This window comes from Hypanus sabinus, chromosome 13 (genome assembly GCF_030144855.1).
Source record: "Hypanus sabinus isolate sHypSab1 chromosome 13, sHypSab1.hap1, whole genome shotgun sequence".
Lineage (NCBI taxonomy): Eukaryota > Metazoa > Chordata > Chondrichthyes > Myliobatiformes > Dasyatidae > Hypanus > Hypanus sabinus.
The window spans coordinates 533400-551444 of record NC_082718.1 but is presented as its reverse complement, the minus strand read 5'-3'; the positions used below and the strand labels follow the sequence as shown (position 1 = coordinate 551444).

At 42.0% G+C, this 18045-nt stretch overlaps 1 protein-coding gene across 2 annotated transcripts in view; it reads right to left on the bottom strand.

Annotated features, from left to right (window-relative positions):
• Window positions 1-8895, bottom strand: part of LOC132403566 (golgin subfamily B member 1-like) — a 206314-nt gene extending 197419 nt beyond the window's left edge. Inside the window, exon 1 of one of the 2 annotated variants that reach the window (XM_059986962.1) lies at window positions 8521-8895. The gene's annotated coding sequence lies outside the window, so the exon portion shown is untranslated. The remainder of the gene's footprint in view (window positions 1-8520) is intronic. The other variant, XM_059986960.1, reaches the window with a different exon arrangement.
• Window positions 8896-18045: the final 9150 nt, after the last annotated feature.

Here is an 18045-nt window from a genome sequence, read left to right as displayed (position 1 = left end):
TTAGGGCAGGTGACGTAAGTGCATGTAGGGAAACACTTTGGTTCCAGTGATCATAACGTCATTAGTTTTGACTTGATCATGGATAAAGATAGATCTGGTCCTCGGGTTGAAGTACTAAACTGGAAAAAGGCCAAACTTGAAGAAATGAGAAAGGACCTAAAAAACGTAGATTGGGACAGGTTGTTCTCTGGCGTGGATGTGATTGGTAAGTGGGAGGCCTTCAAAGGAGAAATTTTGAGAGTGCAGAGTGTGTATGTTCCTGTCAGGATTAAAGGCAAAGGAATAAGGAACCTTGGTTCTCGAGGGATATTGGAACTCTGATAAAGAAGGAGAGAGAGATATATAACATATATAGGCAACAGGGAGGAAATAAGATGCTTGAGGAGTATAAAAAGAGTAAGAAAATACTTAAGAAAGAAATCAGGAAAGCTAAAAGAAGACATGAGGTTGCTTTGGCAGTCAGGGTGAAGGATAATCCTAAGAGCTTCTGCAGGTATATTAAGAGCAAAAGGATAGTAAGGGATAAAATTGGTCCTCTTGAAGATCAGAGTGGTCAGCTATGTATGGAGCCAAAAGAAATGGGAGAGATATTAAATGGGTTTTTTACTAAGGAAACTGGAATGGAGTCTATGGAAACAAGGCAAACAAGTAGGGAGGTCATGGAACTCATACAGATTAAAGAGGAGGAGGTGCTTGCTGTCTTGAGGCAAATCAGAGTAGATAAATCCCCAGGACCTGACAGGGTATTCCCTCAGACCTTGAAGGAGACTAGTGTTGAAATTGTAGGGGCCCTGGCAGAAATATTTAAAATGTCGATATCCATGGGTCAGGTGCCAAAGGATTGGAGGATAGCTCATGTAGTTCTGTTGTTTAAAAAAGGCTCAAAAAGTAAGCCGGGAAATTATAGGCTGGTAAGTTTGACATCGGTAGTAGGTAAATTATTGGAAAGAATACTAAAAGATAGGATCTACAAGTATTTGAATAGACAGGGACTTATTAGAAAAAGTCAGCATGGCTTTGTGTGTGGTAGGTCATGTTTAACCAATCTATTAGAGTTTTTTGAGGAAGTTACCAAGAAAGTGGATGAAGGGAAGGCAGTGGATGTTACGTACATGGACTGTCGTAAGGCCTTTGACAAGGTCGCGCATGGGAGGTTAGTTAGGAAGATTCAGTCGCTACATGGAGAGGTAGTAAATTGGATTATACATTGACTCAGTGGAAGAAGCCAGAGAGTGGTAGTGGAGGAATGCTTCTCTGAGTGGAGGACTGTGACTAGTGGTGTGCCACAGGGATCAGTGCAGGGTCCATTGTTATTTGTCATCTATATCAATGATCTGGATAATAATATGGCAAATTGGATCAGCAAATTTGCTGATGATACAAAGATTGGAGGTGTAGTGGACAGTGAGGAAGGTTTTCAAAGCTTGCAGAGAGATTTGGACCAGCTGGAGAAATGGGCTGAAAAATGGCAGATGGAGTTTAATGCGGACAAGTGTGAGGTATTGCACTTCGGAAGGTCAAACCAAGGTAGAACATACAAGGTAAATAGTTGGACACTGAGCAGTGCAGCAGTACAGAGGGATCTGGGAGTACAGATACATAATTCCCCAAAAGTGGCGTCACAGGTGGATAGGGTCGTAAAGAGAGCTTTTGGTACATTGGCCTTTATAAATCAAAGTATTGAGTACAAGAGTTGGAATGTAATGGTGAGGTTGTATAAGACATTGGTGAGGCTGAATTTGGAGTATTGTGTGCAGTTTTGGTCACCTAATTACAGGAAGGATATTAATAAGGTTGAAAGAGTGCAGAGAAGGTTTACAAGGATGTTACCGGGACTTGAGAAACTGAGTTACAGAGAAAGGTTGAATAGGTTAGGACTTTATTCTCTGGAGCATAGGAGAATGAGGGGTGATTTGATAGAGGTGTATAAAATTATGATGGGTATAGATAGAGTGAATGCAAGCAGGCTTTTTCCACTGAGGCTAAGGGAGAAAAAACCAGAGGTCATGGGTTAAGGGTGAAGGGGGAAAAGTTTAAAGGGAACATTAGGGAGGGCTTCTTCACACAGAGAGTGGTGGGAGTGTGGAATGAGCTGCCAGATGAAGTGGTGAATGCGGGCTCACTTTTGACATTTAAGAAAAACTTGGACAGGTATATGGATGAGAGGGATTTGGAGGGATATGGCCCAGGTGCTGGTCAGTGGGACTAGGCAGAAAATGGTTCAGCACAGCCAAGAAGGGCCAAAAGGCCTGTTTCTATGCTGTAATGTTCTGTGGTTCTATGGTTCTAGAATTCTACTAAAAGAATGATAAAGTACAGAAGGAAGTCATTTGTTTATGCACCAATATCAACCTTAACATAGGAAAACAAAAACATACAAACTACTTTTCATATGTTTTACAACCATGCAGCCTGCTAGACTTGGTCAGAGAAGATTTAGAACCTGCTGAATATTTTGATAGTGGAATCATCTGTCGGGACAAATTATTTTGAAAAAAATGATAAATAACAGCAACAGCAGTACATTATTCAAACCCCTTTGCCTCCTCTACCATTCAAAACCATCATGCCTGGACTTTTATCTCACTGACATTTTGTTGCACTGACATCATATCATTTATTCCTTTCAACCTAAAAAGATAATGATTTGTATTGAGTATACTCAGCAACTGGGCTTCCACAGTCCTCTTGTGCAGAGAATTCTATGGATTCACTATCCTTTAGATCAGGGCTTCCCAATCATTTTTTTTACACCATGGATAAATACCATTAAGCTAGGGTTTGGTGAATCCCAGGTTGGGAACCCCTGCTTTAGATGAAGAATTTCCTTTTCAACTATTCTGAATGACCCATCCTTCATACTGAGACTGTAATTCCTGGATTTAGACATCTCTGTGATTAAACACTACACTGCCAGGGCAAACCAGAAACCCTGGCTGACTGCAAAGGTTCATGCTTTACTGAGCAATTGGAATGCTACCTTCAGATTGGGAGACAGGATGACTCTAAAGTCAGCAAGAGCCATGCTTTCTCGTGGCATCAGGAAAGCAAAGCATATTTGTTACACAAGCCATGTGGCACATATGTCAAGGTATACAAACCATAACAAATTATAAATCCACACCAGTGTCAACAACAGCAATGCTTCCTTTCCTGATGAGATGAATGCCTTCCATGCACAACGCGATGTAATGAGTGATGCAACATTGAGGAATGTCCCCTCTCCCCCTAAAGGACAGGCACCCTGGTTGACTGCAGCTGTGGTGAGGAGGATCTTAGCCCTGCAAAACCCACACAAAGCTGTGTGGCTGACAACATATCTGGTCAGGTGCCGAGGGACTGTGTGGCCCAGCTAGCAGATATCTTACTGAATATCTTTAATATCTCTTTGAAACAGTCCACTGTCCCTGCCGGCTTCAATGCAGCCACCATCATTCCAGTGCCCAAAAGAGTGATAGTAACTGCCCTAAGTTTACCACCCAGTAGCACTAACCTCAACAATCATGAAGTGCTTTAAATGGCTGGTAATGGATCATATAAAATCCCACCTTCCAGCTACATTGGACCCTTTCCAGTCTCCTACTACTCAAAATGGTCCACTAACGATGCCATAACCTTGGCCCTCCACTCCATTCTGTCCCACCCTAGAAAATGATGCCTCAAATGCCAGGATGTTGTTCATAGACTTCAGCTTCACATTTAACATGATCATCCCTCAGAGGCAGGTGGGTAAACTGTTCTCATGGGACTCAACAACTCTTTCTGTAACTGGATCTTGGTCTTCTTGATGGAAAGAACCCAGTCAGCACGAGTTGGCAGCAACATCTCAAACTCCATCGTGTTGAGCACTGGTGCCCTCCAGGGCTGTGTGCTCAACCTGCTGCTAACTCACAACAGCACTGCCAGATCTAGCTCAAAATGTATCATCAAGTTCACTGCTGATATTACAGTGGTTAGCCTCCAGAGAGGAGTTAGAAAAGTGCCCCGCCCTCATTCTAACAACTTTCTAAAAGAACACCATTGAAAGTATCCTGTCTGTCTGCATCATTGTGTGATGCAGAAGCTGTGAGGCAATAGCAAGACCCTACAGAGGATAGTAAAAACAACTGAGAGGATCACTGGTCTCCTTTCTCCCTTATTTGTGACATTTGCTTTGCAGAAAAGAGGTCAGAAGCATTGCTGAGGATCCCTACCACCCAGCCCTCAATCTCCTTGACCCACTACCATCAGGAAGGAGGTACAAGAATATCAGAACTAGGACTGCAAGACTAGGTAACGGCATTTTTCCCCTCAGGCTGTGAGACTAGCAAATACCCTGCCACCACCAAGGTCTCACCACCAGGACAGTGAGCTGTTTACTGTACTGTTCATTTGTTCTGTGCACTACTTGAATTTTGAATTATATTTCATGAATTATGGTAATATTTTGGTTTACATGCTATATGTGATATATATTTTGCGGATACACTGTAGTCTGGATGAACGTTGTTCCATGTGGTTGTATATATTTACAGTCAGATGACCATAAATTTGAAGTTGAACTAGACACCATAGCCAAGGAAAGCATCAACTCTACGTCTATGCTGTCAAACCCCATAAGAAATTTGTATATTTCAGTATAAATTTTCATTCTTCCAACTTCAGGAGTACACTCTTAGTTTGCTTCACTTCTTTTACAATAAAGTCACCTCCTCTGGAATCAATTTGATGAGCATACACTGATCTTTCTCTCTCGCAATTAGACCCTTTCTTAGGCAAGTGAATTGGACTGCTTGGAATATCCCAGATGCAGTCTCACCACAACCCTATACAAGGTACCACTACTCCTGTACTTGTATTAAAGGTCATCATCATGCTTGCCTTCTCTATTGTTTATTGAACCCAGATTTACAGTAAAATAGTGTCTAGGTCTCTCTGAACACTGACACCTTCCAATCTATCACCATTAAAATAAAATTACCTTTTTAATTTTTTTCTACTGAAGTGGATGACCTAATCTTTCTACATTATATTCCTTCTGCCATTTTTTTTCCTCAGGAGATGTAAAGGGACCGACAGGAATGCAAACATGCGAGGTGGGGGGGTTTCATATTTCACCTACAGCACATATGTTGGGGATCCCCATATGCTGTAATTTAAGAATGCAGATTGGATTGAAAGAGTGTGCTTTAAAACAGTGGGACTTCTTAAAGTATTTGTGATTGGTGAGTTATAATAGTTTTTAAGCCACATTAATGTTCTGGTCAATGAAATTAATGAACCAGCTTGGAATTTATATTTATAGCTCAAAAAAGTGCAAAATTGCAGATTAGATTTTCACATTGTACCATGGTGGAATTTGAACTCTCAATCCCTGCTGCACCTGGTGAAGAATCACAAAATTCTTGTACTTTGAACATTGAACCTGCTGTAGTAACAACCACAAATATTGCAACTAAAGAACTAACCCACATAAAATGTGCACATTATTAGCAAGATATTCCAGCCAAAACCATGATGGTTTGTGTTTCAATCTGATGTACAAAGGTTTGTACACCGACTTACAGATAAGATTCACAGGGTCTAAGCAATTCCCACAACCACAATTTAAATAGAAATCTGCTTTTGCTTTTTTCTCTTATCCTACCCATTGGACTCCCCCAATTCCAGCAATTCTAGATAACACTGGACAACAAATGTTTTCAAAAGTGTTGCTTCCTCAGAATTTTTTTTTTGTTTATGATAGACTGTTTGAAGATGAACACAAATATAATTTCAGAATACTTGTATCACTAGACAGGTATATGGAGGAACTTAAGGTGGGGGGTTATATGGGAGGCAGGGTTTAATGGTCAGCACAACATTGTGAGCCAAAAGGCCTGTACTATGCTGTATTGTTCTACGTAGGAATTTGGAGAAACAACAAATTAATATGTATTGAATATAATGTGTTTAATTGCATAATGATGCTGATGCTTGCAATAATTCAACTAAGTTAAAGATATTTTGTTAATGATTTTCATTTGTACTCAGTGTCTGAGGCTTCTCGCTTAAGTGTCCAACAATAATGCGCCAGCATTGATGGATTCCAGTTGCCCTGGTATCTTTTCTCCATGACTGCAATGTCCTGGTGAAACCTTTCACCATGCTCGTCACTAACAGCACCAAGATTTGCAGGGAAGAAGTCTAAATGAGAATGCAGAAAATGAATCCTTAGTGACATGTTGCATTTCATGGTTTTATATGCTTGAAGCATTCTTTCAACCAACTGCATGCAGTTTGGTGCTCTGCAGATGCCGAGAAAAATTTCAACAACTTCTTTGAATACCTTCCATGTGGTTTTCTCCGGTCCCACTAGAAATTCTTCAAATTGCCTGTTATTGATGACCTGTTTGATTTGTGGACCAACAGAAATGCTTTCCTTAATCTTGGCATCAGTTATTCTGAGAAGTATCTGTCTCAAATATCAAATTCCTTCACAGAAATTTTTGTGCCTGGTGATAGCAAATTTATCCTTACAGTCCTGAACCAAATAATTATTCTTCAAACCTGTCCTGCTATGCAGCAGCCACGCCACCTAAGCATGCCCGCACAGATAGGAAACTTTCCAGCTTACATTGTAGGCAACATTTTAATTGACTTGAACCATGAATTGAAATAATAAATATAAGTTTATTTTAAAAAATGGTGTGTGATAGGGAAACTTCATTGTGATTTTCATTATCAGCAGCCCAAAATTCATAAGATACACCTAAAGGTATTCAGGAAGCAAAATCTTTGTTGTCCAGTGAACATAACTGTTTCCCCATACACTAGCGTTGGTTTTTAGTGGTGTCAGGTATACAGGGAGACGAAAGATATACTATAAACATAAATGATGACACCACTGGGATCGTCAGAACTGACAGAGCTCAAAAAGACCAACAGTACAGCAACCCTGATGCAGGTCAGCAGCTGGAGAACAATGAGAGGTAGCAAAGACCACAGCTACCAAAATCACTCAGCCAACATTACTGCGTAGTTTGTCAACAAGACACAACTGACCCTTCTTATTACCCAGGTTCTGGACTTTTCTCATACCCAACATTCTAGCAGTCCCCAAAATTCCAGGGTCTGATATCCAAATGATTCACATCCCCTCCGAGTGCTAGGTGCACCCACTCTCTGCATGCAAGCTTACTCTGTGGGTTGAACTCAATATCTCGGTTCTCCAAGGCTCTGGTATTGCTGTGACTTCATACACCCATACCGACCTATTCCTCTTGTTCTGGTGTCCATCCCCTCCACCAGAGCACAAGTATCTCAGTTATCCCACAAAACAGAACCTAATTCCCAGTTCTGATATTTGGGAGGCATGCTCCCCACTGATAGCTAAGCTCAACATTGTACACCTCTGCATTCCAGGTTCTGTAGCAGGGTGGTCCCACAACCTCCAGGGACTCTGGAATTCAGGACACTCACAATCACTGGCATCTTTGTGATCTCCTTTGCCATCAGTCATAGGATCTATTATCAAAGGGACATCAACTTGGGCTCTAGTATCCTTCTACTACTTCTACCAGTAACCATTGAGCATCTGGTGTACATGTTTAAAGCTGTCTGAAATTCTCATCATACCTCATGTCACCTGTCAAATTCTCCATGGACTTTCTACGTCTGCCTTGAAAACCACACACAGCCCCCAGGTTCTGATGTCAAGATGACCAGCCCCTCCTAAAGTTCAAGCTCTAGGCTGCAGTACTGAGGTGACTAATGGTCACCCTGTACATATAATCACAACAGTTTTGGTATCAAATTTGGTCATCTCCATTCCAGATTCTGATTAACCACTCCCACAATACCCAAGTTCAGAACTCTGCACAGTTAACCGTTCCTAGGCTATACTATCTGACAGAACCACATCACAGACTTGGCAATCTGGGCTATCCTAGATCCCCCCCCCCATCCAAATTAGGCCAAATAGGGGAGCTTGTGCCTCATGTGCCTGTGAGACCCACTCTCCTGGCAAGTACTCCAACAGTCTGATAGAGGGGTCACCCACCAGACTTGTCACAAGCAAGATTCCCTGCAACACCAAATTCGGGTTTCTAGGTGAACCACCTTTCACTTCCAACCCCAGTTTCTGGATAGCAATTCCCACCCAGCAAACTCTGGATGACACTACCCCTCCCCGCCACAGTCTGTGAATGACCACTCTGCCCCAGCAGCCCCACGGTGTCCAAATATCTAGATATCAAATAACACCCCCCCCCCCTTCCGGTCTGTGGATCACCACGTACCTCACCACCCTAGTCTGTGGATGACCACATTCCCCCTCGGTCTGTGCATGATCACGTTCCTCACACACAACCCACCCAAACACAAACCCACCCCGCCAATCGTCTCTGAATGACCCCCTCCCGCAGTAAGTTGATGACGACACCCTCCCCCAGCTCTGGATGACCACGTTCCTCACCCACCTCCACAGCTGGATGACCCACTCTCCCACCCTCTAGGATAAACTGTCTATTGTCGGGCCCGCCGCCCCTCCCAAAGTTTTACCGGACTCCGCTCTCAGGCCAGTCGCCAAGCTTCCGTCCCGTCCTTGGCAGGAAGCCGATCTGTAGATTCCGTGGGTCTGCTGCCGACAGTCAGGAGACTGGGCAACGGTACCCGAACCTTCCTTCGGTGATCTTCCAGCTCAATTCCGCCACTTTCGAACAAACAACAGCCACATCAGCACCGCCACCCGGAACCAAAACTTCTCAATCGGACTATCCTTCCGGGACTGTTCCCATAGCAACTCGGACACCAGCCCAGCAATTAAAATAACTGCGAAATACAGTAGCGAGATGTATAGACCATAAGACTTAGGGGCAGAATTAGGCCACTTGGCCCTTCAAGTGTGCTCCGCCATCTAATTATGGCTGATATGTAACACTGAACGTCGTAGGAAGTCATTCCTCCCTGTGGCCATCAAACTTTACAACTCCTCCCTCGGAGTGTCAGACACCCTGAGCCAATAGGCTGGTCCTGGACTTCTTTCCACTTGGCATGATTAACCTATTATTATTTAATTATTTATGGGCTTCACTATTCTTGGTTGGTGCGGCTATAACGAAACCCAATTTCCCTCAGGATCAATAAAGTATGTCTATCTGTCTGATCCTTTCTCCCCCCTCAGCACTACTCTCCAGCCTTCTCCCCATAAACTTTGATGCCCTGCCCAATCAAGAACCTTTCTACCTCTGCTTTAAATACCCCAACGACCTGGCATCCACAGCTGCCTGTGGTAATAAATTCCGCAAATTCACTGCCTACTGGCGTAAGAAGTTTGTCCGCATCTCTGTTTGACATCTCTCTATGTTAAGGCTGTGCTTTCTTGTCTCTGATTCCCCCACCATGGGAAAGATCATGTCAACATTCGAAAGGTTTTAATAAGATCCCCTGTCATCCTTCTGAATTCCAGCAACTACAGACTCAAGAGTCATCATACGTTCCTGGTATGATAACCGTATAACCATTACAGCATGGAATCAGGCCATCTCGGCCCTTCTAGTCCGTGCCAATGCTTACACTCACCTTGTCCCACTGGCCCGCACTCAGCCCATAACCCTTCATTCCTTTCCTGTCCATATACCTATCCAATTTGACTTTAAATGACAATACCGAACCTGCATCCACCACTTCTACTGGAAGCTCATTTTACACAGCTACCACTCTCTGGGTAAAGAAATTCCCCCTCGTGTTACCCTTAAACTTTTGCCCCCTAACTTTCAAATCATGTCCTCTTGTTTGAATCTCCCCTACTGTCAATGGAAAAAGCCTATCCACGTCAACTCAATCTATCCCCCTCATTATTTTAAATACCTCTATCAAGTCCCTCCTCAACCTTCTATGCTCCAAAGAATAAAGATCTAACTTGTTCAGCCTTTCCCTGTAACTTAGGTGCTGAAACCTTTTCATTCCCGGAATCAGCCTCCTCTGAACACTCTCTAATGCCAGCACATCTTTTATAGATTAGGACCGAGAATGATCCACAACACTCAAGGTGAGGCCTCACCAGTGCCTTATAAACCCTCAGCATCACATCCCAGCCCTTCTATTCATTCTAGACCTCTTGAAATGAATGCATTTCAATGAAGGCATTGCATTTGCCTTCCTCACCACCAATTCCTCAACACCAATTTAGGGTGTTCTGCACAAGGACTCCCAAGTTCCTTTGAATCTCAGATTTTTGGATTTTCTCCCCACTATTTATTCTACTGCACATTTATTCTACTAACAAAGTGCATGACCATACATTTTTCATATTGTATTTCATTTGCCACTCTCTTGCCCATTCTCCTAATCTAAGTCCTTCCGCAGCCTACCTGCTTCCTCAAAACTACCTACCCTTCACCAATCTTCGTATCATCTGCAAACATGGCAATAAAACCATCTATTTTATCATCTAAATCATTGATATACAATATAAAAAGAAGTGGTCCCAACACTGACCTCTGCAGAACATCACTAGTCACTGGCAGCCAACCAGAAAAGGATCCTTTTATTCCCTCTTGCTGCCTTCTACCAATTAGGCAATGCTCTAGCCATGCCAGTAACTTTCCTGTTATACCATGGGCTATTAACTTAGAAACATAGAAAACTTACAGCACAATACAGGCTCTTAGGCCCACGATGCTGTGCCAAGCATGAACTTTAGAAATTACCAAGGGTTACCCATAGCCCTCTATCTTTCCAAGCTCCAGGAGTCTCTTAACAGACCCTATCGTATCTGCCTCCACCACTGTCCCCGGCAGCTCATCCCACACACTCACCACTCTCTATGTAAAAAAACTTACCCCTGACATCTCCTCTGAACCTACTCCTAAACATCTTAAGCATGTGCCCTCCTGTAGCAGCCATTTCATCCCTGGGAAAAAGCCTCTGAGTATCCACACAATAAATGCCTCTCATTATCTTATACACCTCTATCAGGTCACCTCTCATCCTCTGCCACTCCAAGGAGAAAAGGCCGAGTTCATTCTACCTATTCTCATAAGGCATGCTCCCTAATCCAGGCTTAAGGCGTTGGACTAGCGATCTGAAGGTTGCAAGTTCGAGCCCCAGAGAGACAGTATGTTGTGTCCTTGAACAAGGAACTTAACCACACACTGTTCCAGTCCACCCAGCTGAAAATGGGTACTGGCAAAATGCTGGGGGTTAACTTCATGATAGACTGGCATCCTATCCGGGGGGAGTCTCATACTCTCAGTTGCTTCACACCACGGAAACCGCCATAAGCACAGGCCTGATGAGCCTATAAGGCTCAGAACAGACTTTAAATTTTAACCAATCCAGGCAACATTCTTGTAAATCTCCTCTGCACTCTTTCTATAGTTTCCACATCCTTCCTGTAGTGAGGTGACGAGAAATGAGCACAGTACTCCAAGAGGGGTCTCTCCAGGGTCCTATATAGCTATAACATTCCTATCCCACAGGTTCACTACTCTCTGGCTAAAAAATTCCTCCTTACATCTGTTCTAAGTGGTCTGTGCCATCTAGTTCTGGATACCCCCACCACAGGAAACATCTTCTCCACATCCACCCTATCTAATCCTTTCAACATTCGGTAGGTTTCAACAAGATCCCCCAACATTCTTCTAAATTCTAGTGAGTACAGACCCAAAGCTGCCAAACGCTCCTCGTTTATTAACCCCTTCATTCCTGGAATCATCCTCGTAAACCTTCTCTGGACTCTCTCCAAAGACAACATATCATTTCTCAGATATGGAGCCTAAAACTATTGACAATACTCCAAGTGCTGCCTGACTAGTGTCTTATAAAGGCTCAGCATTATCTCCCTATTTTTATATTTTATTTCCTTGAAATAAGTGTCAGCACTGCATTTGCCTTCTTTACCACAGGTGCAGCTTCTAAATTAACCTTCTGGGAGTCTTGTACCAGGATTCCTAAGTCCCTCTGCACTTCTGGAGTTTGAACCTTCTCCCCATTTAGATGATAGTCTGCACTATTGTTCCTTTTACCAAAATACATTATCATACATTTCCCAACACTATATTCTATCTGGCAACTTTTTGCCCATTCTTCTAATTTGCTTAAGTCCTGCTACAATCACATTGCTTCCTCAGTACTACCTACCTCTCCACCCATTTTTGTATCATCCGCAAACTTTGCCACAAAGCCATTAATTCCATTACTTAAATAATTGACAAACAATATGAAAAGCAGTGGTCCCACTACTAACCTCTGAGGAACACCACTAATCACTGGCAGCCACCAGAAAAGGCCCCTTTTACTCCCAATTGCTGTCTCCTCCCTGTCAGCCATTCTGCTATCTTTCCTGAAATGCCATAGGAATTTGGCATATCTTGTTAAGCAGCCTCATGTGTAGCACCTTATCAAATGCCTTCTGGAAATCTAAGTAAATGACATCCACTGCCTCTCCTTTGTACACCCTACTTATTACTTCCTTGAAGAACTCTAACAGATTTGTCAGGCGAGATTTCCCCTTACATAAACCATGCTGACTTTGACTTCTTTTAGTCTCAAAACCTCATCCTTAATAATAGACTCCAACACTTTCCAACCACTAAGGTTAGGCTAACTGGCCTGTAATTTCCTTTTTTTTGCCTTCTTGCCTTCTTAAAGAGTGGAGTGACATTTGCAATCTTCCAGTCTACTGGGACCATGCCAGAATCAAGTGATTCTTGAAAGGTCATGACCAATGCATTTGTAATCTCTTCAGCAACCTCTCTCGGGACTCTGGAATGTAGTTTATCTGGCCCAGGTGACTTATCTGCCTTTGAATTTGCCTAGTGAACACTCCATCCAGTTGAACAGCATAGATTCTACTCCCTAACACTCACAGACCCCTGGCACACTGCTAGTGTCTTCCACAGTGAAAACTGATGCAAAGTACCTATTAAGTTCATCTGCCATTTCTTTGTCACCCATTACTACCTCAGCAATATCATTTTCAGGTGGTCCAATATCAATTCTCACCTCCCTTTTATTCTTTATGTAGCTCAAAAAAACTTTTGGTATCTTGCTTTATACTATTGGCTAGTTTGCTGCCATATTTTATCTTTTCCCTTCTTATGGCCTTTTAGTTGCTTTTTTTTGGATTTTCAAAGCTTCCTAATCATTCCATTTTACATTTTATATATGCCCTTTTCTTTGCCTTTATGGAGTCCTTAACTTCCCTTGTCAGCCACAGTTACCTACACTCGCTATCTGAGAACTTCTTCTTCTGTGGAATATATCTCAAGTCAAGTCAAGTCAGGTCACTTTTATTGTCATTTCGACCATAACTGCTGGTACAATACATAGTACAAATGAGACAACGTTTTTCAGCACCATAGTATTACATGACACACTACAAAAACTAGACTGAACTACATAAAAAAACAACAGAGAAAAAAAAACACACAACAACTACACTAGACTACAGACCTACCCAGGACTGCATAAAGTGCACAAAAGAGTGCAGGCATTACAATAAACAGGACAATATCCTGCACCTTGTGAATTATTCTTCAGCCATCTCTTCTCTGCCATCATCCTTGCCAGTATCCTCCTCCAGTCCATCCAGGCAAGCTCCTTTCTCGTGCCTCTGTAATTTCCTTTACCCAACTGTAATACTGATAGATCTGACGCATGCTTCTCCTCTCAAGCTCCCCAGTATGAATTCAATTGTATTATGATCACTGCCTCTAAAGGTTCCTTTACATTAACCTAGTAAGATCTAGGTTATTACACCACACCCAATCTAAGATAGCCTTTTCCTGAGTAGGCTAAAGCACAAGCTGCTCAAAAAAGCCATCTTATATGTATTCAACAAATTCCCTCTCTTGCGATCTGACACCAACATGATTTTCCCAATCCCCTTGTATATTGAAGTACCTGTTACAATCGTGCCATTACCCTTATTACATGCTTTTTCCAGTTCCCTTTGACATCTCAACCCCACATCTTGGTTACTATTTGGAGGCCTATATATGACTCCCATAGTGTTTTTATTTTACCTTGCAATCTCTTAACTCCACCCACAAAGATTCAATTTTCTGACCCTACATTTCCTCTTTCTAAAGATGTAATTCCATCTCTTACCAACAAAACCACACCACCGCCTTTGCCTTCCTGCCTGTCCTTACAATACAAAGTATATCGCTTGATGTTTAGCTCCTAACTATGGCCTTCTTTCAGCCACAACTCAGTGTGCCTGCAATGTCATACCGACCAACCTTGTCCACCTTATTTTGAAAACTTTGTGCATTTAAATACAGCACTTCCAGTCCTGCATTCTTCACCCTTTTTAATTTTGCCTCTGTGGTACAATTTAACTCTTTGCTCTGTCCACAGTTGTACCTATTCATTGGCTTGTTCTTCCTTACATTCAGCTGGTTCCCATTCCCCTGCCATATTAGTTTAAGCCACTCCAAACAGCTCTATTAAATCTGCTCGCAAGCATATTGGTCTCCCTCAGATTCAAATGCAACCTGTCCCTTTTGTAGATATTCCATCTGCCCAAAAGAGGTCCCAAAGATCCAGAAATCTGAATCATTGCCTCTTGCTCCAATTCTTCAGCCACACATTTATCTGCCATCTCATTCTATCCCCTTCTTCATTGTTGTGTGGCACATGCAGCAATTCCAAGATCATTATCCTTCAGATCTTGCTTCTCAACTTCCTTCTTAACTGCCTATTTTCCTTTTTCAGGACCTCCTCTTTTTCTCTTTATGTTGTTGGTACCAGTATGTACCTCAACTACTGGCTGCTGAGCATCCCTTTCCAGAATATTGTGGACCCGTCCAGAAACATCTCAGACCCCGGCACCTAGGAGGCAAATTACCATCCATGTTTTCTTTTTGCATCCACAGAACCGCCCATCTGTCCACCCGACTATAGAGTCCCATAAAACTGCTGCCTTCCTCTTCAGTTCCCTACCCTTCTGAGCCACAGGGCTGACTCAGTGCCAAGAATCGGGGATACTGTTGCTTTCCCCAAGTAGATTCCCCTCCCCCACTCCCAACAGTAGTCAGAATTGAATACTTATTGTTAAGGGGGACAACCACAGTGGTGCTCTCCACTATCTGATATTCCTTCTTCCCTCTCCTGACTGTCACCCGGTAGACATGTGTGACTACTTCCCTGTAGCTTCTGTCTATCACTGCCTCAGTTTCCCTAACAAGTCAAAGGTCATAGAGCTGCAGATCCAGTTCCCTAACATGGTCTCTAAGGAGCTGCATCTCAATGCACCTTGTGCAGATATGGTCATCAGGGTGGCTGGGAGTCTCCTGGAAGTCCCTTAGTACCAATCACTAAGCTTCTTCTCCCAACAGGTTTTTAAGGCAAGATATCATTTGAATCCCTGGTCAAATGGTACTGTGGGCTCAAACTGAACTGTTAGCTATTCATTTTATGAATTTCCTACTGAGGCTTTGGTAGGTGATGTTAGACACTGTAATGCTTAGTAACTCTTCCATATGATTTAATTTTCAGAATGAAAAATGACTTACCCTCGTACTCCTCCTTTTGGAATTATAAGCTAAAATTCAGGATGCTTCTGTGAATGCAGAAGTGGGCATGAAGAAGTAAAAGAAGAATTAGGAGGCCACTGAAGGGAAAGTAAATATTTAAAAGAAAATTGACTGATTTTTTTCTGGAGAAACAACGTGGTTTACTAACTTTAAACATTTGCACAGTTTCTCTAGAGGTTTTACTGAAGTTACTATGGTGATCGAAACAAATGTGGAATTTTGGGCACTTATGTAATTAATAAATTTATATTTCCTTTATCACAGTGATAATTTTATTGGTAACTTCTTGCTCAACATAAGTCTGGAGGTATGATTCCTTGATTCTCCCACCAGAATATAAGAGATATAAATAGAAGTGAATACTAGCTCATCATGTAAGAAACTATGGTTGACCTTTTACCTTGTCCTCCTTCATGCCTATGATGTTAATGCAAAAATGTTTTACATTGCACCTGTGCATTGTGCATTTGTGCATATAACACTGAATTTGACATTAACCTTTGCCTAATGAATCAAAATTTATCCAAGTAGCACTCAATAGATTCAAAATATTGAAACCCTCCAGGAGAGAGAATTCTAAACATTTGTAACCCTCTGACAAGTACTAGATACTGACGCATTATTCAGGAACCATAACCACACACTCTCAACATTTTGGGTGCCAAACTACTTCAAAATCTTCCATGCTATAAAGGGTTATCAGGGCAATGAAAATAAATGGCAAAATCAGCTCTCCAATTGAAATAATTGCATCAGTGGGCCTGGTGCTGTCACCTTCTGCGATCTACCGGAATTGTAGCCCACTGCACCATTTGTCCAGGGATTCCACTGATCTCCTGTCTTAAAATCCTGTTGGTAGAAACAGCTAAGTGATTAGTACTGCTAGATTAACAGTTTCAGAATTATAAATAACAACTGTATAAACTAAACTACATTGGGTGGATGTTACAGATAATCAGGCATTGAACAACCATCTATAAATGGAAGTACAGCCACCTAATGTAAATAGGAGGGGCAATATTTTCCCAAGTTAATATATCTTTTTTTCAGTTTGTTTACAGGAGAGAGATGAGACACAAAACAGAGGAGTGGAAACATTGCCTCGAAATTGGATTTCAAGTCAAGTCAAGTCACTTTTATTGTCATTTCGACCATAAGTGCTGGTACCGTACATAGTAAAAATGAAACGTTTTTCAGGACCATGGTGTTAGATGACACAGTACAAAAACTAGACTGAACTACGTAAAAATAAAAAAAAACAACACAGAGAAAGCTACACTGGACTACAGACCTACACAGGACTGCATAAAGTGCACAAAAACAGTGCAGGCATTACAATAAATAATAAACAGGACAGAAGGGCAAGGAGGCAGTCCAGGCTTCGGGTATTGAGGAGTATAATAGCTTGGGGGAAGAAACTGTTACATAGTCTGGTCGTGAGAGCCCGAATGCTTTGGAGTCTTTTCCCAGATGGCAGGAGGGAGAAGAGATTGCATGAGGGGTGCATGGGGTCCTTCATAATGCTGTTTCCTTTGCGGATGCAGCTTGTAGTGTAAGTGTCCGTGATGGCGGGAAGAGAGACCCTGATGATCTCACATACCTTTGGTGAACTAGATCAACACTGCTTGAAAGTTTGCCATTGGATTCCTGCTAATGGTATCCCCACTGAGGCTCCCAGTGAATAAATATGTCAATAGCTAAACTAAACTACAATTCTCAAGCTTCATAAGTTTGTGAAAAATAAGTAAATTTCCACAAGATCACTTCTCATTCTTCTAAACATACATGCCTGATCTGCTTATTCTCTTAGGAATCAATCTGATGAACCTTTATCACATTCCCATTCTCGCAATTATACCTTTGTTTAAGAGAACAGACCACACCTGTATATAATGCCCAGTATATTTGCAAGAAGACTCTTCTTATTCTTGTCCTCATTTCTTCTTGCATTAAAAAGCCATATAGTATTTTCCTTATTTCCCTTGCCTAGACATTAACTTCCAGTGATTTATGTATTGGAACATAAAGTCTCTCGGGCTACCACCTGCTTTCCATTCACAAACAAGAGAAAATCTGCAGATGTTGGAAATACAAGCAACGCACACAAAATGCTGGAGGAACTCAACAGGCCAGGCAGCATCTATGGAAAAGAGTGCAGTCGACATTTCAGGTTGAGACCTTTCATCAGGACTTATGAAGGTTCTTGGCCTGAAATGTCAACAGTACTCTTTTCCATAGATGCTGCCTGGCCTGCTAAGTTCCTCCGGTATTTTGTGCATGTAACTTCTTTCCATCTCAACATTTTAAAATACTCTGCTTTTATACTTTTTCTACCAATATGAACAGCTTTACAATGTTCTGTAATATATTCCGTCTGCCAAATTCTTGGCTGTTTATGTATAGTATTTCCCTTTTTCTTTTCATCAGTCCTCAATCCATGCCACAGTGTAACCCTGTTACATGTTCTCTAATGTATTATGAGGTACTTCATCAAAGTCCTTTTAAAAATTCAGTTAACCACATCCATTGTTTCCCTGCTATC